This window comes from Tamandua tetradactyla, chromosome 4 (genome assembly GCF_023851605.1).
Source record: "Tamandua tetradactyla isolate mTamTet1 chromosome 4, mTamTet1.pri, whole genome shotgun sequence".
NCBI classification, from domain to species: domain Eukaryota; kingdom Metazoa; phylum Chordata; class Mammalia; order Pilosa; family Myrmecophagidae; genus Tamandua; species Tamandua tetradactyla.
Window position 1 is genome coordinate 57,229,800 of NC_135330.1, and position 23,939 is coordinate 57,253,738.

The following is a 23,939-nucleotide window of genomic DNA, read 5'->3' on the forward strand; positions in this document are numbered from 1 at the left end:
TCCCCTCTGGGTTACTAGCACTACCATCTATTCATTCATCCATGCCAGAATCTGCAGTCACTCCTATCTCTTCCTTAGCCATCCCCACCCACAACATAATCTAGCAAGTCCAGCCATATTTACTTCCTGAATATTTCTAAACTGGCCACACCTCTCCCATGAACTACTACTTCCAAAGTTCAGGATTTCATCACCTTTCACCCTCCGCAGCCTCCTGATGTCTCTGCTTTGAGTCATGCCCTCCTTGACTCATCCCCACTCCATAATCAGAGTTCTACCTAAAATGCACATCTCCCCATGTTGGTCACTGCTGGTACAGTATCCTACAGCACACCATTAGATTTTATCTATAATTAACTCTTTCTCAAGCCTCTGTGTTAGTCTGGGTCCTCCAAAAATTATACACAAATATGGGATTAGGTGTGCGAGAGCTTTAACAGTGGAAACACCAGAAAGGGAAAACGGGAAGGGAGCCAGAGGTAGCTGGGAGAACTGTCAAACTGAGAGGGGAAGGAAGGAGAGAGGGAGGGAAGAAGGGAAGGAGGAAGGTTGCAAACTGCAGTACAGTTCTGAGAAAGTTCACCAGGGCCAAGAGTAAGTCCTCAAGCCCAAGTTGTCCATCAGAGGAGTCTCACTATCTCCTAGACTAGGAGCAGCCTGGAAGCACAGCCCAGACAAAATCTCTGTGAGGTATTTTAGGATGCAGCAGCCACTGGTGATCAATTACAATCCGCAGTAGGAAATCTAAGGGATGCATTCTCATGGCTACCCTAACTCCATGGCTGCTGCAACTGCTTTTTCTTCTTTTTCTCCTCCTCCTTCTTCATTATTACTATTATTATTATTATAAAAGTAATAGATCAAACATAACACACATTTTCTAAAGCCTCCTCACCTACCCTAAAGCCACTGTCTTCCTCAGATTAATCACTATAAATGGTTTGGTGTGTGTCTTTTCAGATCCTTTTCTAAGCTTTTTCTATTTATAGTTCCATGTAGAGAGAGACTACATATAAGGGAGGATTTATTTTGTTTATTTGTTTGTTGTAAAAGAAACTGTTCTGTTACCTGTTCTCTCTTTTCTTTTTATTTACACAAAATATAATCTATGTAAGTGTTTCTCAACTTTTCTTGATTTTCAAATCCATTGCACAGTCTTATACATCTTTGTGCCACTCTGTAAGATATATGATTAGAAAATGATTTTAAGTAAGAAAAATGCATTTTACTTAGGAATTATTAAAGTTCATTTAAATATTATATGTAAAGATATGCATTCTATAACTACAATTTGCCATTTTCCTACAAATAACAAGCTTAATTTATTTAAAGTAATTTGTCAGAAAAAAACATGACTTGATGACAATTAAATTTTAAAAATGGTTATTTTTTTAATTTGGTTTGGGGACAAAATGTAAATTAAATATACTTAATAAATATAACTATACCTAATATAGATTAAAAACTGTCTTCAGGACTAGATGTTTGGAGTTCTTACATTTTTCACTAAAAATAGTTATTTTTATAATTTGTATGTTTTATTTCTGAGTGACAATATATTTTTTAAAAAGGTTTCACATTACTATTTGCAAGCACTTTTACAATGCCTTGTGGATAATTTTAATTCTCCATAAATTAGGAGCTAAATTGGATATAATCATCATATATTTCCACTTCTTATTATTGGCTTTTGAGAAACTAGAGGCATCTCAATGTGCATATTAGAATTCAGATCAGATTAATGCAAGTTACAGATCTGATGAAGAGCATCTTATAAATTAGCATATCGACTATCATTTTTATGCTTCTTATTAACTTTTTTTTTCAAATTCCATGTCCCTACACTCTCCTCTGCTAACCCATGGTCCATGAGTATGAACTCAGCACATGTGACTACAAACAGAGCCCTGTGATCACTGCTGCATTCAGCTCTGATGGTGACAAGTCAGCAGCAGGTCATCCAGCGCCATCAACCACTGCACATCCTTACAGAACTGACCCTTGAAAGCTGCCACTCTCATTCTTCCATTTCAAAGGGGGAAATTTCTTTAGCATCATATTCTTTATTGTTATTATAAAAATAGATACATAGGTGTATTAAAGAGTAAGAATGAACCAAACAAAACTTCAAAAGCCAGGTACTGGACTTCTGGGAAGATAGTGGAATAGGAAAGGCTGAGCTCACTCCTGCTCCAAGGAACAACTAGAAAAGTGACAGAAAAATGATGAGGACAGCAGTTCCAGGGAGCAAGTGACCAGAGAAGGATGTCTGTACTATATAGTGACAGCCTGGATGAAAAAGCAGAAAAATTAGGATGGAGAGAATGGAGTGAGTGTGCTCAGTCCAGACTCCACCTGGGGCAGGTGGCAGCATGGAGGAAGGACTGGGTTGCGAAGGAGTGGAGCACCAATGCACTCCTGCCTGCCTCCACAGCTAGCCTGGGAGCTCTTCCCTCTCAGCTCTGCAGCTGGGAGCTCCCACTCAGAACCCAGAAGCCAGCAGACCTGGTTTGCCTGTGCACAGAGAACTTCCAGCCAGTGCACAGTAACTGCCCCCAACCCAAGACAGGGTGCTGTGAGTACCCAGCTTTGGCATAGACTAGTGGGCTGCCCTTCTGGGAGGAGAGAGAGACCCAGAGAAGAGCTGACATTTGGCTCACAAAAGAGACTCATTGGGTCCCACAACCGCTTCCCTTTCCTCAAAGAGGCCCAGAGCCCTCAGGCATGCACAGGCCAAGAGGTATGGCCTGGAGCCCTCAGGTATGCATGGGTGGAGAGGCGCAGCTGAGGAAGTGAGGCAGCCATGCAGCACTGCTACACCTTTTTAAGGGCAGGGGTAGTTGACATAATCAGTCCCACAGCTCAAGATCATCCCAAACAAGAGTCTGGCTACCACCAGATTCATCAGACCACAAACGGATTCTCCACCGAGGTGCACAATACCCACCCCTCAGCCCTGGGGTGGGTGGCTTTCAGCACACATGAAGACTAGTGGCCTTAGCTGGAATTACAATGGGTCTCCATCCTGCTCAGCCTGCTGCTGCAGTGAAGTGCGCCAGAGGAGAAGAGGAGGCCCAACAGTGCCATCTGTTGGGAAGATGCAGAAAGTGCAGTTTTGCAAACTGCCTGTCCAGCTCTCACTAGATCTTCAAGTAGAGTTGCAGCTCCGGAAGTCAAAAGAACCCCAAATAGAATAAATTCCAAAAAGGCCTACTCCAAGACATATATTAATCAGTCTGTCAAATGCAGAAGAGAATCTAAAAGTCCTGAAAGCAACAAGAGAAAAGTGACTCACCACATACAGGGAAACCACATAAGACTGACTTCTGAACTGCTCAGCAGGCACCATGGAGGTGAGGAGACAGTAGTTTGATATATTTAAGATCTTGAAAGACAAAGACTTCCAGCCAAGAATTCTTTATGCAGCTAAATTGTCCTTCAAAAGTGAGAAAGAGATTTTTTCACAGACAAACAAAGGCTGACAATATTTGTCAACAAAAGACCAGCCCTACAAGAAATGCTCAAGGGAGGTCCTGTTGCTGAAAAAGAAGACAGAAGGGGGAGGTTTGGAGGAGGGCACAGAACTGAAGAGTATCAGTAAGGGTAATTTAAAGGATAAAAAGAAAATGAGGGAAAAGAAAATATATAGATCTTAAATAAAAACAAAGAATAAGATAGTAGATTCAAGAACTGCTTTTACAGTAATAAATTTGAACGTTAATGAAATAAATTAAGCAATTAAAAGACAGATTGACAGAATAGATTTTAAAGTATGATCCATTTATGTTCTGCCTACATGACTCATCTTAGACCCAAGGATATAAATAGATCAAAAATGAAAGGATGGAAAAAGATGTTCTACGCAAACTGTAATCAAAAGAAAGCAGGAGTAGCTATACTAATACCAGATAAAATAAATAGACTTTAAATGTAAAGACATCATAAGAGACAAGGAAGGACACTACATATTGATAAAAGGGACAATTTACCCAGAGGAAGTAACAATCATAAATGTTTATGCTCCCAATCAAGGAGCTCCAATGTACATGAGACAAACACTGGCCAAACTGGAGGGAACAATTAATGTTTCAACAATAGTGGTAGGAGACTTCAGTACACCACTCTCCTCTACAGACAGAACAACCAGACAGAGGAGCAATAAGGAAAGAGATAACCTAAACAATGTGATAAATGAATAAGACCTAACAGACATATATAGATCATTACACCCAAAGCACAGGATATGCATCCTTCTCTAGTTTTCATGGAACATCCTCCTGGATAAATCATATGCTGGGACACCAAACAGGTTTTCTTAAATTTTAAAAGATTGAAGTTATTCAAAGCACTTTCTGTGACCGTAACAGAATGAAGCTGGAAATCAATGACGACCAAAACTAGAACTTTCACAAATATATGGAGATTAAATAACACACTCTTAAACAATCAATGGGTCAAAGGAGAAGTTGGTAAATGTTTGTAGATGAATGAAAATGAGAATACAAGATATCAGAACTTTTGAGATATAGCAAAGGCAATGCAGAGAGGGAAATTTATTGTCCCAAATGCCCATATTAAAAATGAAGAAAAGAAAAAATCAAGGACTTAACTGTTCTCCTAGAAGAACTAAAGAAAGAACAGCAAATTAACCCCAAAGTAAATAGGAAAGAAACAACACAGATTAAAGTAGAATTAAGTGAATTGAAGAACAAAAGAATTAATAAAATAAAAAACTGGCCCTTTGAGAAAATAAATAAAATCAATGGACCCCTGGCTAGACTGACAAAGAAAAAAAGAGAAAGGATGCAAATAAACAAAATCAGAAAGAGAGAGGGTCATTACCATGGACCCTAAAGAAATAAAAACAATCATAAGAGGATACTATGAACAACTATACGCCAATGAACTAGACAACTTAGACGAAATGGACAAATTCCTGGAGACACACAAACAAGCTACACTGACTCAGGAAGAAATAAAAGATCTCAACAAACCAATCACAAGTAAAGAGATTCAATCAGTCATCAAAAATCTTCCTACAAAGAAAAGCCCAAGGCCAGATGACTTCACAGAGAAATTTACCAACTATTCCAAAAAGAACTAACACCAATCCTACTCAAAGTCTTCAAAAAATAAAAATTGAGGTAAAAGAAACACAACCAGGTGCATGGGTGGTTCAGTGGTAGAATGCCCGCCTTTCATGTGGGAGACCCAGGTTCAATTCCCGGACCATGCACCACCCCCCCAAAGAAAGTAACACAACCTAACTCATTTTATGAAGTTAACATTAGTCTAACACCAAAACCAGATAAAGATGCTACAAGAAAGGAAAATGAAAGGCCAATCTCCTTAATAAATATAGATGCAAAAATTCTCAGTAAAAATTCTTGCAAATTAAATCCAATGACACAATTAAAAAATTATACACCATGACCAAGTGGGGTTTATACCAGGCATGCAAGTGTAGTTCAACACTAGAAAATCACTCAACGTAATACCACACATTAACAAATCGAAAGAGAAAATCACATGATCATCTCAATTGACGCTGAAAAGCATTCAACAAAACTTAGCATCCTTTTCTGATAAAAGCACTTCAAAAAGTAGGTATCAAAGGAAACTTCCTCAATATGATAAAGGGCATATATGAAAAACACACAGTCAGCATTATACTTAATAGTGAAAGACTGAAAGCATTTCCTCTAAAATCAGGAATGAGACAAGAATGACCACTGTCACCACTCTTATTCAACATGACGCTAGAAGTTCTAGCTAGAGCAACCAGGCAAGTAAAAGAAATAATAGGCATTCAAATAGAAGTAGTAAAACTTTCATTATTTGCAGAAAATATGAGCCTATACTTCAAAAATTCTGAGAAATCTACAACAAAAATCCTGAGAATTCTATAACAAAAATCTATTTGAACTAATAAACAAATTCAGCAAAGTGGCGGGATACAAGATTAAAGGCAAAAATCAGTAATAGTTCCATACACAAGCAATGACCTAACTGAGGAGACAATTAAGGAAAAAAATCCATTCAAAATAGCAACTAAAAGAATCAAGTATTTAGGAATAAACTTAACCAGGGTTGTAAAGGACCTGTACACAGAAAATTACAAAGCATTGCTAAAAGAAGTCAAAGAAGATCTAAAATAGGTGAAAAGACATTCCATGTTCGTGGATAGGAAGGTTAAGTATTGTTAAGATGTCAGTTCTACCCAAATTGATCTATAGATTCAATGCAATAACAATCAAAATTCCAACAATCTACTTTGAAGACTTGGAAAAGCTAGTTATAAAATTTATTTGGAAGAGAAAGAGACCTTGAATAGTCAAAACTAGTCTAAAAAAAGAAAATGAAGTGGGAGGACTAACACTTCCTGATTTTAAACCTTATTATAGAACCACAGTGGTCAAAACGCCGTAGTACTGGCACAAAGATAGACACATTAACCAATGGCATTGAACTGAGAATACAGAACTAGACCACCAAAGCTATGGTCAATTAATCTTCGACAAGGTCACCTCATCTATTGAACTGGGATAGAACAGTCTTTTCAATAAATGGGCCTGGGAGAACTGAGTATCAATACTCAAAAGAATGACTGAAGACCCCTACCTAACACCCTACACAAAAATTAACTCAAAGTAGATCAAAGACATAAATATAAGAGCCAGTACCATAAAACTCCTAGAAGAAAATATAGGGAAACATCTTCAAGAACTAATAATAAGAGGTAGCTTCTTAAACTTAACACCCAAAGCACAAGCAAAAACAAAAGAAAAAATAGATAAATTGGAACTTCTCAAAATCAAATGCTTCTGTGTCCCAAAGCACTTTATCAAAAAAGTGAAGAAGCAGCCAATTCAATGGGAGAAAGTATTTTGCAACTATCTATCAGATAAGGGTTTGATATCCAGCATATAAAAATAAATCATAGTGTAATGGAGAGGCTAGTGGGAACTGCCTGAAAATGTAGAGCTGTGTTCCAGTAGCCATGTTTCTTGAAGATGATTGTATAATGATATAGCTTTCACAATGTGACTGTGTGATTGTGAAAACCTTGTGTTGTGTCTGATGCTCCTTTTATCTACCTTGTCAACAGACTAGTAGAATATATGGAATAAAAATAAATAATAGGGGGAACAAATGTTAAAATAAATTTAGTAGATTGAAATGCTAGTGATCAATGAAAGGGAGGGGTAAGGGGTATGGTATGTATGAATTTTTTTCTGTTGTCTTTTTATTTCTTTTTCTGAATTGATGCAAATGTTCTAAGAAATTATCATGATGATGAATATGCAACTATGTGATAATATTGTGAATTACTGATTATATATGTAGAACGGAATGATCATATGTTAAAAATGTTTGTGTCTGTTATATATTTTTTTAATTTAAAAATTAATTAAAAAGAAAAAGGAAGCAAACAAAAAAAAGAAATCATGGAACTCAGCAACAAAACAACAAACAACCCAATTATGAAAGGCAAAAGATATGAAGATATTTTTCCAAAGAGCAAATACAAATGGCTAAAAACACAGGAAAAGACATGCATCTTCATTAGTTTATGGTAAATGCAAATCAAAACTACAATGAGATATCATCTCACACTCATAGAAATGGCTGCTATTAAACAGGAAACTGCAAATGTTGGAGAGGATGTGGAGAGATTGGAACACTTATTCACTGCTGGTGCAAATGCATAATGGTATAGCTTCTATGGAAGACAGTTTGGCAGTTCCTCAGAAAACTAAATATCAAGTTGCCCTATGACCCAGAAATACCAATATTCAGTATAAACCCAGAAAAGCTGAAAGCAGTGACACAAACAAGCATTTGCACTCTGATGTTCATAGCAGTTTTATTCACAATTGCCAAAAGATGGAAACAATACAAGCATCCATCAACAGACAAGTGGATAAACAAAATGTGGTATACACATATGACAGAACATTATGCAGTAATATGATGAAATGAGGTCCCAAAGCATTTGACATCATGGATGACTCTTGAGTACATACTGCTGAGTGAAATAAACCAGACATAAAAGGATAGGTACTGTATTATTTTGCTAACATGACTCTGGTAAAGGTCTTATCATGTAAAACACATAATACATGATACACATGACACATGATACACAGGGGACCTAGTGATACATAGAAGCTGGAGATAGGTGAATGGTTACCTAATGAGGTTGAATTTAAATGTATGGGAATGCATAGAAGTGATTGTATGTAATGTAACATAGAGTGTTCATTAGGGGGTTTATAAATAATATTGCCATATTGAAAGTGAACATGATTGAAAGGAATTGTGTAGAGCCATGTATCTCACCAACTAATACTACAAATATAAATAAGTTTTTGCATGAACTACTTCAAAGGTACGAATCTTATACAAAGAATCAATAATAGAGAGGTATAGGGGAAAACTCCTATGTCAGGATATGGTCTATATTTAACAGGAAGACATCACCAGGACCACAGCAATATTAGGATTTAATAATTGCGGGAGGAACAAAAGTTAAGGAGAGTTAGGGATATTCTCTTTGGTGAGGGTGTATTTATCTGTTATTTTTCTTTTTGGAACAATGAAAGTTGTGTAAAATTGAGAGTGGTGATGATTGTACAAACAACTAAGTGATGATACTGTGAGACCTGGATTGTTTATTTTGGACATTATACATGATGTATACATTATACAATACCAGCTAGATATCGTTAATCACGTAAGTTTGCCAAACTCCAACCAACATCATTCCTGTTAACCCTAAAGAAAACACAGGGCTCTGTCAGAGACCCTACAAAAGTCGCACACACTAAGTTAACTTTTCAGAAACCTAAAACCTTCAGATGGTTCCTAGGCCAGGTAAGTCCTGAAACCCAGAGGTGCCAGTCTCTCCAGACACATCAACCAGTTCCAGGCCCCTATCCCATACTGTCGACACTCCTTTTCAACATGGAAAAAGTTAGGATGGGCATAACCCAAATATCCCTAAAGATTGGGAGAAGGATCAAAGGAGAAGGAGGAGTTATAACAGAGAAGTTAAGATTTAACAAATGAGCATGACTACGAAATCAGTATATTGATATTTCTTGTTAGTCTCCAGTGTTCTGGAGCAGCTGGAAGGGAAAATCTGAAATTGTGGAACTGTAACCCATACCAAACTTTGAAATCTTTTCTCTAACTACTTGTTAAAACATATTTGGAAATGTATTACTTTTTTGTATATGTTATATTTCACAATAAAAATCTTAAAAAAAAAAAAGTACTCAAAGTAGATTTATTTGCCACCTCTAAGGTTGCCAACAACTAGAACAGTCTTGAGCATCTCAGGAAATCCCCCACTACCTGTGGGAAATGAGTCTCTCCCACTTGTTTGAACTGCTCCAAGGTGCACATTAGATGAATGTTCAATGACTGACCTAACCGGACCATGGGGTCCTTTCTGATCCTAATGTTCCATGATTCTGTGATGCTAAAGGGGCATTTGTAGCACATGTAGCCTATTGCTTATTGCATTTATCATATGATTTTCTTCTTCTTAAGTAAAGGCCTGAATGTTAGAAAAGACTCTAGTCCCCTTAAACATACTATGCAATGTCACTGTCGTGTCCTCACAGAAAGCTCTGACAGAAATAATAAGACCTTCAATATAAGATTTGCAGGCAACCTTGCTATAATTCCACACTCCCCCAGGGGTCTCTAAGACAACAGGTTGGTGATGACTTATCTAAAAAATGGATGGATAGCAAGTACTTCAGGCAATCCTCCATAAATATCGTTTCTCTCTGCAGAGCTTTCTAAAGGTATAAATGACAGTGAATTTGAGGTTACATTTCCTGATAAGAACCTGGAAAGCAACTCTTCCAGGTAGCCAGTTAAAAGCAAAACAGTAATCTGATGAGAGTAAAATATTGTGCATGTGTAATTGGGTTAAACAGGTAAAAGTGCTATGAAATTATGAATAATAAAGCTTACCCTTCTTTTCTCTCTTAATCATCATAATTACAGCATTCTCCTTATTAATTTAGCTAATGAACTAAAACAACCACTCATTCATAATCTACTCTCAGGTAAGATACACAGCTGAAATGGTACTTTAAAAATTAAATTTTAAATTACGATTTAAAATTAAATGCACACGTTAACATTTATGTTCATGGTACATAATATGAACTCCCCTTCATGTAAAATAATGACATATGGAATTGATAAGCTGCAACATTTGGGGTCTAAACCAATCTTTTATAAGCTAGGACACTATTTCATTATGCTATTTGTAAGGGCTCAATTTTTATTTTAATTGCTCCTTTGGTAGGCAAGAAAATTCGTTTCCAGAGATGATGGGTCACACAGAAAGTATTTCAGCCAATCCAACTGAGATAGTGGAATTCATTAGGATCACTATTTGTTTACTAATTATCATGTCTTAACCAGTTAGCATATGTGTGACACTGTGCCCAGAACTAACCCACGTCCCTGGTCTACGAGACACTGACTTCCATGTAGATTTAGGACCATGAAACAGGATGTGGTATAAATGCATGCGGAAGGTAAGAAGGTAACCGTCTGTAACAGACATGCAGGTCGACGCCAAGGAGTTTCACCTTGTGGAAAGGGCAGCACCTCCTAACCAGAGTCTCCGAGACCACTCACATTCTCAGACTGTACTTTCAGCAACTCAAACCTGAATAAAATAGTACCAGGAAATGAGAGGTAAATTCTTTTATCGTTCTCATTGGCCATGGCCCTACAGCCTATAGTTCACCAGCCCTGCTTCACCTTCCTTTTAAAGAAAGAGATGTCTGCTTAATGTTTCCTTTGCTTTTTCCCTCCCTTAATTTGCACTAGTTATTTCAAAAGAGAACAAAAGTAATTCATCTCTGAAGAAGCGAAATTCTCAGTGAAGCCAGCAGCTAACTGCCACTCAGATGTTTGTGAACTACATAATCACTTCTGTGATTAGGAAGAGAAGAGCTCTATACCCACATTGATTTAAAATGCAAATCTGAAAACAGCTAATCTCATAAATAATAGGTAGAGCATTGATTTTTTTTCACCTTATGATCACATGAGAAATAAACTCTCTACTGTAATGGTAAATAAGTAATGTAATGTTATTTGAAGGTAGACTTGATAAGTTAAAGGTGCTGTAACCTCTAGAACAAGAACTAAAATACATATACACAACACACACAATGAGGTATAGCCAACAAATCAATAGGAGATAAAATGGAATATTAAAAGATATTCAATTTACCTAAAAAGAAGGCAGGAAAGGAGAAAGAGAGGAAGGAAAAAAAGTTGGGAGAAATACAATATAATTATCAAAATGGTAGACTTAAATCCAACCCAGTTAAATGTTCTACATAAGGTGATGGTAGAAAACTTGTGATAGAGGTAACAGCAACAATGATGTTTTCCACCATTTAACATTTTTTATTTAAAATAGATCTTCGTTATTATAATTTAATGTCTTGTCTCAGTTTCACATGAATTTTGTGGGTTTTGGCAAACTCACTGAATTCTCAACTAAGGGTCCACCAGCAAATGTCCCCCAATAAAGAGCAACATGGAGATGCTCCCACACTGAGGCTGCTGCCATCAGTAGAAATATTTGTTTATTTAACTGATGGCTGCTGTTTTCATTGGCATACTGGGGCCTCAGAATGAATACATTCTGCTTATATACTTTTTCTGATCCTCAATATTAGCTGCTTTTGTGAGTCTTAAGCACCTATTTAGTGCCTCAAATAAATAAGATTAAATAAAGAACGGTTAAGATCTGGGCCACACACCTGCAAAAAATAGCACAATAAATTTGATGTTAGCAAGAAAATTATGTCTGCACATCTCTAATTAGAGATATTTGGAAAACAGTTTCTGGGTCTCATGAACACAATAATACATCAATCTCTATATAGCAAAGCAGACTGAATTCCTACAATAAACAATTTCCAGTCCCAATGGAAGAGGCAGGAATCTTTAAGAATTTCAGCTTTAATAAAAAAAGGGGTTTAATTACAAAGCCAATGGGTTATGAGCAGCCCTCTCAGCCTCCCCTGTCACAGTTTCCAACACTGCTGTACTACAATTGCATACACAAATAACTACACTCCCTTCTCCCTCTTGTTTTTAGGGGACAGGAGAGTTCAAAAACTGATCGTGAAGCTTAGGGCCCTCAAATAACCAGCACTTCTGAAAGAGGGAGCTTTTAGCTTCAGAGGCTTCAGCTTTCTTATTCCTAATAGATTTCCTCAGAACACTCTGGGGCCTGCAGACAACTAACAAATAAATTAACCCTAAAAAAAAATTTACTAATTAATTAATTAACTAATTAACTAACCCTGAAGCACTTGAGATCCTTTACTCATCAACCGGACACCTTGACATAGATTTTCCTTCTTAGGGTCATGACATTTGACAACCGTGCTATGCCATTGACTAGCACCACAACGTAGAAAAGAAAGAAGCTATTAGAGTTGTTATCTCAGCACCAGGACACCTGTCCACTGCCACAGGTTCATGGTCAACCACCTTCTGATCCAAACCAACACCGCCTTTCACCTGAATCCTTGCCGGAAGGCCTAACCATCCCCCGGCTTCCACCTCTGCCCCGGACACGCAATTCTTAAGGTAGTCAGGTCATGTCACACCTCTGCTCAAGCCTCTGCAGCAGCTCCGCACTTCACTCACGTCCTTACGTGGCCCGGTAGGTCCACGGGTGTGGCCTTTCCCCCTCCACCACTCTGACCTCACAGCCCACTGCTCTGCCCCTCACTCGCTCTGCTCCATTCTGGACAGACTCGGGGTCTTTGCAGAGGCTCTTTCATTTCTTCTCCCAGACTCCCACATGGCTTACTCACTCGCTGCTTCAAGTTCTTATTTAAGTATCTCTCAAGGTCCACCCTGACTACCATTTTTTTTTCTTTTTTTTTTTTTGCGTGAGCAGGCACCGGGAATCAAACCCGGGTCTCTGGCATGGCAGGGGAGAACTCAGCCTGCTGAGCCACCGTGGCCCATCCCTGCCCACCTTTTAAAACTGGCAAACCAATGCCTCATCCAAGAACCCCTGATCTTTCTTACCCTGATCTATTTGTTCCCACAACAGTTACCACTTTCTTTTTGCCAAGAATGTTAATATCTACTATATTACATAGTTACAATTTATCTACTTACCTATTTCGTTTTCTGTGTTCCCTCACCAAATTGCTAAACCCACAAGGCCAAAAATTTTGTCTATTTTGCTTCCAGTGTTTATAACATGGTTGGTATTCAACGAATATGTGTGGATTGCAGAATGAATGAGAGTGTGCAGATCCATCAGAGCTCGGGGGCCAAGCATAAAGAACCCTAAGTGCGGTGACATGGAGTTCAGAACTTGATCTTAAAGTCAAAAGCAAGTCACAAAAAAGATGCTTTAAAAGGACCTTCAAGATGGGGCCAAATGAGCCCCTCCTGCTGGTATTCTCACCCAGGATGGTCACTGCCCTCATTGTACCAGGTTGTTGTCTGTGACCGATAGAATAGGACTGAAGTGATTGTAGGTCACTTCTGAGATTACCTTATAAAAGACATTGCATCTTCCATTGCATAATCCATCTCTTTCCCTCTTGCTGCCTACTCACTCAAAGGAAAGCCAGCTGTCACAGCACGACCAGCCCCATGGAAAGGCCCATGTGGTGAGGAGCTGAAGCTTCTTGCTGAGTGCCATGTGAGTGCGCTTGGGAATGGATCTTTTATGTCTAGTCAAGAAGGTGAGATGCCTGCAGCCCTGACCAACTGCTTGACTGCACTCTCATGAGAGCCCCTTAGCCAGAGTCCCTCAGCTAAATCACTCCACCCAGCTAAGACACTGCCAGATTCCTCATCCTCAGAAGCTACCAAAATAATAAATAAATGTCTGCTGTTTTTAGCTGGTAACTTGTGGGGTAATTTGTTATGTGTTCTAGTTTGCTAGCTGCTGGAATGTGATATACCAGAAATGGAACAGCTTTTAAAAGGGGAATTTTTTAAGTTGCAAGTTTACATGTTCTAAGGCTGTGAAAATGTCCAAATTAAAGCAAGGCTATAGAAATGACCAATATAAGGCTTCCAGAGAAAGTTGCCTTGGTTCAAGAAGGCCAATGACGTCCGGGTCTTCTTTCTCAACTGGAAAGGTACATGGCGAACATGACGACATCTGCTAGCTTTCTCTCCTGGCTTCCTGTTTCATGAGCTCCCCAGGGACATTTTTCTTCTTCATCTCCAAAGTTCTCTGGCTGCATGGGCTCTTGTGGCTCTTTCTAAAACGGTTCCTTCTTAAAGGGCTCCAGTAAGCACCCTATCTTGAATGACTAGAGACACATCTCCATGGAAACCATCTAATCAAAAGTTACCCCCACAACTTGGTAGGTCACATCTCCAGAGATCATCAAAAAGCTTCCATCCAGCAATACTGAATGAGGATTAAAAAACTTGGCTTTTCTGAGGTACACAACAGATTCAAACCAGCACATTATGCAACAAGTAGATAACTAATGAAAGAAATAAGAGACAGGAGGTAGCACAGCCAATTTAGAGACTACTGTAGTATTCCAGGCACAAGGGAGTGAAGAAGATTTGGACCTGGGCAGAGGCAGTGGAGGTAGAAGTAAGGGGAAGGACCCCTTCAAGGCCTCTAGGAGGTGGGAGCAACATGGCTTGATACCAGATTGGACTTGCAGGGAGACAAGGAGTGAGAATCCAAAAGGATGCTCATATTTCTGACATGATTGCCTGGATATACAATTAATCTGCATTATCAGGTTCTGGAGTATAGGTTGACCCCCCACTGGTTCATGACCTCCATTCCTAGCCAAGCTCTAAGTTGTTTGTTTGGGATTTCCTCAGCTACTACGATAGACAGACTTCCTCCACATACCACCCCGCAGACAACTCAACCATCGCCTCCTCTCCTCTGACCCAGGCAGAGTTGATCACACTCTCCTCTCTGCCCCAGTGCACATTCACACATTTCTTTTACAGCACTTTTCCATGTTTTGCAATTTTTTTTTCACTTCTATCACTTATAATTTACTGTGAGCTACTGGAGAAAGAAATGTGTCTTGTCTGTCTTTATATCTCTTGACCCTGGCGCACAGTAAGTGCTCAATACATATTTGATGGGAAAATGAGCGAACAGAATAACAACTCTACTCAATCTATCAACACAATTATCCGGCCACATTCTCCTAAATTTCCTTATGCCAGCATTTTGTATTCCTTCGTCCACCCTTCCAAAAATAATGAAGCATTCCTCTCTAGGGAGCTGATACATACCTGATGAGGTCATTTTCTCTCTAGCAATCCAGCAGCCCAGAGTGACATGCTTCTGCAGTGGTCTAATACAGACTTTTGTACAGATAATAAGAACAGAGCCCAAGGAAAGGTCTGCAGGTGAGAAACAGAGTGTGCCTGACCACCAGAAGCCAATCTTCCAACCAAGAAGTTGGAAGAGTTTTCTTCCGCCCCACTTCCTATGCTGAAAATTATACAGCCCATGGCCTAAAAGTTCAAGTTCTTTATGATATAAGGTTTACTGTATTGTAAGTCTTTATATCCAGCTTAAAATACAATCTACTCATGCTTACATGGAGCCTAGACAGAAATGAAATGCACCAAACTGTTGTGTATGTTTGAAGTTTCCAATAATAAAAAATAAATTTAAAGCATTTTAATAATAAAAATTTTAAAATTATGTTAACATGACTGGTAGCATTGTAAATATTATTTTCTTCTTTGTGCTTTTATTATTCTAAAACCTCTACAACAAAAAAATGATATGCAATGAAAGGGAGGGGTAAAGGGTATGTATGAGTTTTTCTTTTTTCTTTTTATTTCTTTTTCTGAATTGATGCAAATGTTCTAAGAAATGATCATGGTGATGAATATACAACTATGTGATGATATTGTGAATTATTGATTATATACCAAGAATGGAATGATTATATGCTAAGAATGTTTATGTTTGTATGTTATGTTTAAAAAAATATTAAATTTTTTTAAATGTAAAAAAATGATATGAAAATGTCGTTTTGAAATACATTTAACATGAAAAGATATATAGCAAGCTATTCACAGTAGTTAAAGAAGGTGAGGTAGGGAGGGGGATATAACAAGCTCTTTCTGCTTCCTTATCTTTACCTATATTTTCCTAAATTTTCCATAAAGAATACTTATTATTGCAACACTGAGAGGAGGTAGAATCTATTAAAAAGCATAATTAACATGCAGACATCTGAGAATGTAAATATTTTCTCTACAATAGCCCCTACAATCAGCTGCTCCTCCTGAAAACATGACTGCATACGTCTTCCATTTATTGTTTTTCTTTCTATATTTGAACACTTCTTCTTCCATAGTAAACAGTTCAATGCTCAGATTTAAAATTTAAAATCTTCATTTGACTAGGTTGGAGACGCTCAGCTAAGTAGCTCTTGCAAGTCATCGTAAGCTCACTTCACTAGGGGCTGGGAGCCAGCACCAGCTTTACCACAGAGAATGAGGATGAGGTGAAACGCAATCCAGTCCACCAGTCCTTCCAGAACTTATGCTGGGGATTTGGGTTATCCGGACATTCCAGTTTCCTCTGGACTCCAGCAGGCCCCAATAGTCAGCAGAAGGTAGAAGGAGTGGGTGGGGTTGCCAGGTCCCCACATCTCGTTTTTTTTCCCTCTTAAATTTTTTTTCTAGTTTATTTATTAATTAAAAAAAATTAACAAATGAACTAAAACATTAACATGTGATTATTCCGTTCTACATATATAATCAGTAATTCAAAATATCATCACTTAGTTGCATATTCATCATTTCTTAGAACATTTACATCAATTCAAAAAAAGAAATAAAAAGACAACAGAAAAAGAAATAAAATGAAAACAGAAAAAAAAGACTATACATACCACACCCCTTACCCCTCCCTTTCATTGATCACTAGCATTTCAAACTAAATTTATTTTAACATTTGTTCCCCCTGTTATTTATTTTTATTCCATATGTTCTACTCGTGTGTTGACAAGGTAGATAAAAGGAGCATCAGACACGAGGTTTTCACAACCCACATCTCATTTTTGCACAAGGTTTCAGAAGCCCAGACACTGGCTGGCTTAGGTCTGCACATCCCAGACCATGAAAACCCCAATCCTCCTCCCCAGGGCTGGCACCAGGAACCCACACCCCTGCCAGTGCCCTGATGCTCCTTACTCTTCTGGGCAGTGTGGGACTCTGAGCCTCGCACCTTCCTTAGAACTCCAACATAGAAGAAGTCCACAGATTGCCCTTCTCACGTCCTTTGTTGAGACAAACTCTTACCTGGTGTAGATTGCCTCACCTTCCGGCCTATCTTCGTCTGTTTTATTTTTTTTTTTTTTATTTTTATTGATGAAACAACATACAAACATTCTTAACATACAAACATTCCATGCATGGTGTACATTCAATGGCTCACAATATTATTACATAATTGTGTATTCATTGTCACGATCATCTTTTTGAACATTTGCATCACTCCAGAAAAAGAAAAAAGAAAAAACTCATATATACCACACCCCTTGCCCCTCCTCTCATTGACCACTAGTATTTCCATCTACCCAATTTATTTTAACCTTTGTTCCCCCTATTATTTACTTTTTATCCATATTCTGTCCATACCCTAGATAAAAGGAGCATCTGACACAAGGTTTTCACAATCACTCAGTCACACTGTTAAAAGCTATATCATTATACAATCATCTTTAAGAAACAAGGCTCCCGGAACACAGGTCTACAGTTTCAGCTACTTCCCTCCAGCCTCTCCAATACACCATAACTCAAAAAGGGATACCTATACAATGCATAAGAATTACCTCCAGGATAATCTCCTTGCTCTGTTTGAAATCTCTTAGCCAATGAAACTTTATTTTGTCTCATTTCTCTCTTCTCCCTTTTGGTCAAGAATGTTTTCTCAATCCCTTGATGCTAGGTCCCATCTCATCCAGGGATTTCTGTCCCACCTGGCTACCTTCTTAAACCATCTTTTCTAGTTCCCTTAGGGTCTTATCATACTCACAAAGGAAAAGCCTTGCCTGACATTGAGTAACTTACTCAAGCAGGAAGCCTGGCCTAGTTTGAAAAGTGTTTCATGCCAAGCCCCTCAGGCCAGGAAAACAAACAGAACATCCCCTGTGGTCAGGAGGATGCCAAGGGCCTTTCTCAGAGCCCAGACCCCTTGGATATTTGGAAGAAACCTTGGTGGATCCCGGGGGAAGTGTCTGTGGTTGCTGCCTGACCACTAGAGCCTCGGTGAATTCCGTGGTTAAGAAGTTGTCTCTGCCCCCAGTGAGCCAAGCTAATGCACCGCGGAACTAGAATCAGCACTTGGGTTTCTGGTTTCTTTCTCCAAACCGCCAATCACACAGCATTCCCAAGGCGCTCACCGCTGCAACCATCCTGGCCTCATTTGAGGTTCTCAGAGACCCTGTCTCCTTTCTAGCAATATTTTATTAATGCCAAATAAAGTTATTGCCCCATAGTGAATGTAAAAGAAAAGGAAAAGAGAAGGTGCAAGGGTAGTTTGGTGGTAGAATTCTCTCCTGCCATGCGGGAAACTGGGTTCGATTCCCGGCCCATACACTTCCCCAAAACAAACAAACAAAAATTCAACAAATGATGCTGAATAATGGAACAATCACTTGGAAAAATAATGATATGTGACCCCAGGCATATAGCATACAAAAAAAAGAAAAGAAGGAAAAGGAAAAGATTTTTCGTTCCTAAACATTTTTCTTTTTGTATGCTACAAACATGGGGCAGAAGGAACTCTGCCCCCTGCCCCGCCCCCACCTCTCTCCCAAGCAACCTGGGAAAGAGCAAAGGCAGTGGGGAGGCCTGTCACCTGTTACTGGAGCTGCAGCCTAAAGCCAATTATTGTTATTATCAGGTTATAAATCCTTAAAAAAAATCCCTTAGTGGAAAGACTAACAGCTCATTAACTATAACGAGTGCCATCATATAGGCTGAGAGTTCCAGCAGAGGGAAGGTGACTGCACTAGCATGACCTTTCAGCAATATGGAGAGCTCAGGATGAGAAGGATTCACACGGGACACCAAGACTCCCATGCCAGGAGACCCACTCTGCAGCTGGGTACGACTGACTCCTTCTGGTCCCCACATTCGTGCTAGCAAAACCCAGTTATTCACAGGACCTGCATGTAGCTTAAGAAAATGCAATACATTGGAGGGACAGTTGGCAAAGCAGGGACATGAGCTACTAGCATCAGCAGACATGATCCTGTTAGCTCCAGACGTGGGACTGCAAGGCAGGTCCTATTATCAAAAACAAGTTGTTTGCTCACAGTTTGGATCTATTTCTGGAGACTGCTTACCTAAATGAAAATATCCTCTGGGGCAGGGTTCAAAGCTCAGAAGATAAGTGCAGTCAGCTGCGAAAAAGATGCAAGCCTGGGAAAATAAGGGGAAAAGAAAAAAGTTAGATTAATCCCAGAAAAAAAAAATTCTCAATGCCATAAAAATGACATGGCATTCTTGTAGACCATAAATTAAGTTTAATTCCAAAAGTTCAAAGCCATTAGTTAAGGGAAGAAATTCATAGTTAATAGCCTCCCCAGCCAGAGCGATCTTTTAGAAGGTTTCCTGGAGCAAATGCATAGATGGGCTGCGAGTTCCTTTCCCCACTGGAAAGGAACATAAAAGGTGACACTAGACTGAGTCCCTTGAGGACAGGTCTGGGAATTCCAATGCCTGGAATAATAACAGTTCCTACACGGATCCTTCTTGAATTTTCACTACTGTATCTCTGGGGATTGGTTCACCATGGTCTTGAATTACGCTCTATAGGAAAGCTTATCTTGAGATCCAGGGCATGTCTTGGCATCTATAGAGCTATCATTACTGTCTTTTTCATATTCATAAGCTACGTGTTATGGACTGGATTATCTCCCAAAAAGACATGTTCAAGTCCTAACCCCTGGTCCTGTGAATGTGAATTTATTTGTAAATCGGTTTATTTGAGGATGTTATTAGTTAAGATGAAGCCATCTGAACTAACATGGGCTCTAATCCAATATGACTGGATTTCAGCTCAGACGGAGAGAGACAGCCACGTGAGCAAGGCAGAGACTGAGTTAGGCCACAAGCCAGGGATTTTCAACAAGTCACTGTCAGTAATGCACAGACTTCAGAGGAAACTTGGGCCTGCCAACAGCTTAATTTCAGACTGTTGGCCTCCAGTACTGTGAGACAATAGAGTACTAGTGTGTAGTACTTGGTTTCAGAAGCCCCAACAGATCAAGACGCCACTCCAGGGGAAAGTTCTCAGTTGACTTTTTTTAACCTTAGTTGCAGAATATTGAGTTCATCATAATCCTTAATTTATGATATACTATTATCACTGGTCTATGCCCATTCTCTCTCTCTCTCTCTCTCTCTGTCTTTTTAATTCCCTTTTATATCCCCCTACCCACTCCTATCCTCATCTCTTCTTACCCATGGGTAGTTATTCTAAGATGCTCAATGTATGTCTTATTTGTTTAAACATCGTTGTTTTGTGTTCACATATTTTTTTCTCATAATCCTCTTATTCAGAATAATAAGAATATTATCATATTCTTATATGAATCTTTTATTCATATTAAAATCCAATTCTTGGCCATTTGCATTTGCATTGCTTGCACATTTTAAGCAATATCAGAGAGAAAATTTTGGTGTTCCCATTTTTTATTTAGCGTTTCTATGATGAGATTACTTTCTAATCTTTGATAGTTTTTTCTTATCTCCCTGCACCCCCACAGGTGGCCACTGCTCACAGCACGGGCAGGCTCTGTCTTCCCACACATTTCTCCAGGATCATTCAATCCACGGAACAGGGAGATCCACATACACATTTTTTTCTTTGTGGCTGAGTTTTATAAGACTGAATTAATAACACATTTCTCTGTAGTTTGCTTTTCTGATGTACTAATATGTCAAGGTCATCCTTCTCAGTTAGTAGAACCAGATCTACCTCATTCTTTTTAATAGTTGCATAATATTTCATGGTGTGGATATTCAACAACTGATTCACCTATTCCCTTACTTCTGGGTGTTTAGGTTGTGCTCAGTTTTTTTTAATCACCACCTACAAAGCTGCAATAAATATTAGTGTAAATGAATCCATACACACTGGTACTTTTATTTTTATAGGATAGGCTCTTGGGATCTGTGCATGTATTTTTTACTTATAAAATGGTATTTTGCTTAACACATTTCTTACTTTTTTTCACCATGCACTGTGTTTTTAAGATCTATCAATGCAAATATTTACAGACCTAATCTGTTGGTTCTAACAGCTGTATTATACTCCATAGTTTACCCTGTTTCACTTCACTTATCACTCTCCTACCGATTTTATAAAAGAGTAGCACAATATGTAAGGTACTTAAAAAATACTATTGGAAAGTTAACACATGTAAAAATAAAGCACCAAAATAGAAAGAAATAATTCCAGCTTTAACAAACTCTCAACAAATTTCCTTTTAGAAACTTGCTTTGATCAACCAGGGCATACAGAGAAAGAGTAGTGTGGGGGGTACATGCATTTGTTGAAAACCTATGTGCCAAGATTATAAAATCTTCTTTGATTCTCAGCGCAAACCTGGGGACGTGATGTTTTACCCACTGACAAGATGAAGAAACAGAGATAGAAAAGTTAAATCATTACACATAGGAAATGATGGGGCTGGGAAATAAAAGCAGAACTGCCTGACTCCAGATCCTCAGCTACAAGCAGTCAGACTAACTTCTCCACTTTTTAGAGAAAGTCCCATTAGTAGATTGGGGAACTGAAGCAGGGTGGGAGGGAGGTTTGGGGGGGAAGGCACATTAAGGATCACAAGCTATTCAAGTTCCAATTTCACCCAAGGATTCCAACGATACTGAAAATTGATATTCTTCCCAACAAAGATTCGTGGTTTAAAATCAATGTTCCAAGAAGCTCTAACATTCAAGCTAATTTATAGAGCTTTTGCGTGAAGATGTTAGTGGTAACAGGAAAAACATGATTAGGGGTTGAATTCAGAATTTTCCTGGAGCAGAGAAGAAGCAGGCCTGGCTAGCTCTAGAGAGTTGTGTGAAACAAGGTTGAATCACCAGGACACAGCTGAACACAGAAAGAGTGTAACATGAACATTTCAGAGCATAAACCGATTCCAGCCCAGGCTCCTAGGGCTGCCACAGGGTTTCTTGTCTGGCACTGAGCTTTCTCTTTCCAAATACAGAAGACTGAATCGGTCACATGCTCCGGTCAGTTATGCGGCAGGAAGATGGAGACCATTAGTAATCCAGTTAGTCAGTAACAATTACTAGGAATGTGTACCAGGCAATGGATAAAGAAAAAAAGGAGAACATGAAGTGATTATGTTATAGGATGATAAATCAAGGACTGTTATTTATTTGCATAATTTTCTGCCCCGGGATCAGCATGAAAACAGAGGCTCTGATGCCACTTAGAATTTGTAAAGTGAACTGAGATCCTGCACCCCAGGTTACTGTGCTGTCACCCAGGGATACGGGTGCCCCAAATCACAGTTAGGTGGGAGGTGGGCTGCCTGGGGGAGTGGAGGAAGACCTCACAGAAAAGATGCATTTGAACTAGGCCTTGAAGGATGAGCGATTTCATTAAGAGCTTACTAAGTACCTAGGACTGTTATTTTAACTCCACAACAATCTTACAAGACAGGGGCTATCAATGAGGCAAACGAGACTCAGCTTACTCCACATCATACAGCCAAGAAAGACATAGAATAGGAAATTGAGTCTTGGTTGTTTTTTTTACTCCAAAAAAACTTCGTTTTCCTTTGTTTTGCCGTGCTCAATACTCCTTCTAACTTTCACACACACACACACAAAAAGGAGCGGCGGGAGAGGATGCATAGAGAAGACGGCTTTGTAAAAGGTCTAGCAGCATGAACTTGCCAGGCCACTAGGGGGTGGTGAAGGAGGGAAAAGGAGGGCGGGCCTGGGATGGAAGGAGAGGAGAGGAGGGCTCAGTGAGCCTGGAGCGAGTCAGGGCCAAGCATGGAGGGAATGGGGATCCTGGCTGAGAAGTGTGATCTTCATTCTTTCAGAGCCATCACAAGCTAATAAACTGCTCTGTGCTTGAGAAAGACAGGAAAGGACTAGAAGAATGAATGAGACCAAACTGGAGACCAACAACTAGTCCAAGTGGGAGTTGGAGAGAAGGGGAAAGATTTCAGAGGGTTTAGAAGTAGAATTGGCAGGATGTGCTACGCATTACTGTGGATCATGGGATGACGGTGAATGGATGGCAGTTGGGGAGGAAGGAAGTATCCATGACGGCTCGGTGGTTTCTGTCTGTGTCAGTGGAATGGATGATGAAGTCGTGAAGTAAGGAAGAACAAGCCACAATTTAGAAAATGGATTTAGAATTGAGTTTGAAGCACTACTGGCCACTCAGCTAGATATCCAGTCAGCAATCAGAAAACCATTCAGGAGAGAACACTGGGCTGTGTTAGCCAAGAAGGAAGGAGTGTAAAGAGCAAGAGATGGGGATAGAACCCAGAGAAATCTATCAAAGGGAAAGCAGTTTCCATAATACACCATGCTCTCTCAGGTTTCTGTGCCATTGCATGTGCTATTTGCTCTTCCTGGAATGCCATTCCTGTTCTCTAAGTCTGGATCCCTCAAACCCAGAAAATATCTCTTTCTAGAAGCATTTTGCTAACCTCCAGTCTGAGTGGGGTTCTGCATAGCACCCTAATTCATGCTGTGCCTCAATTCTGCAAATGACCTGTAAACCTATCACTTGTCAAGACAAGATAGTTGTCCATTATCTCTCTGTACAGCAGAAAAAAGGCACAGTATAGTTACTGGCCAAATGAATGAATGAAAGGATGAAGGATCTGTGAAGAAGA

At 39.2% G+C, this 23,939-nt stretch overlaps 1 protein-coding gene across 1 annotated transcript in view; it reads right to left on the minus strand.

Moving 5' to 3' along the window:
* The window catches only part of ZNF281 (zinc finger protein 281), a 236,273-nt gene that overhangs the window by 89,557 nt on the left and 122,777 nt on the right, over positions 1-23,939 (minus strand). The window contains exon 6 of the mRNA XM_077157344.1: positions 19,395-19,470. The gene's annotated coding sequence lies outside the window, so the exon portion shown is untranslated. The remainder of the gene's footprint in view (positions 1-19,394; positions 19,471-23,939) is intronic.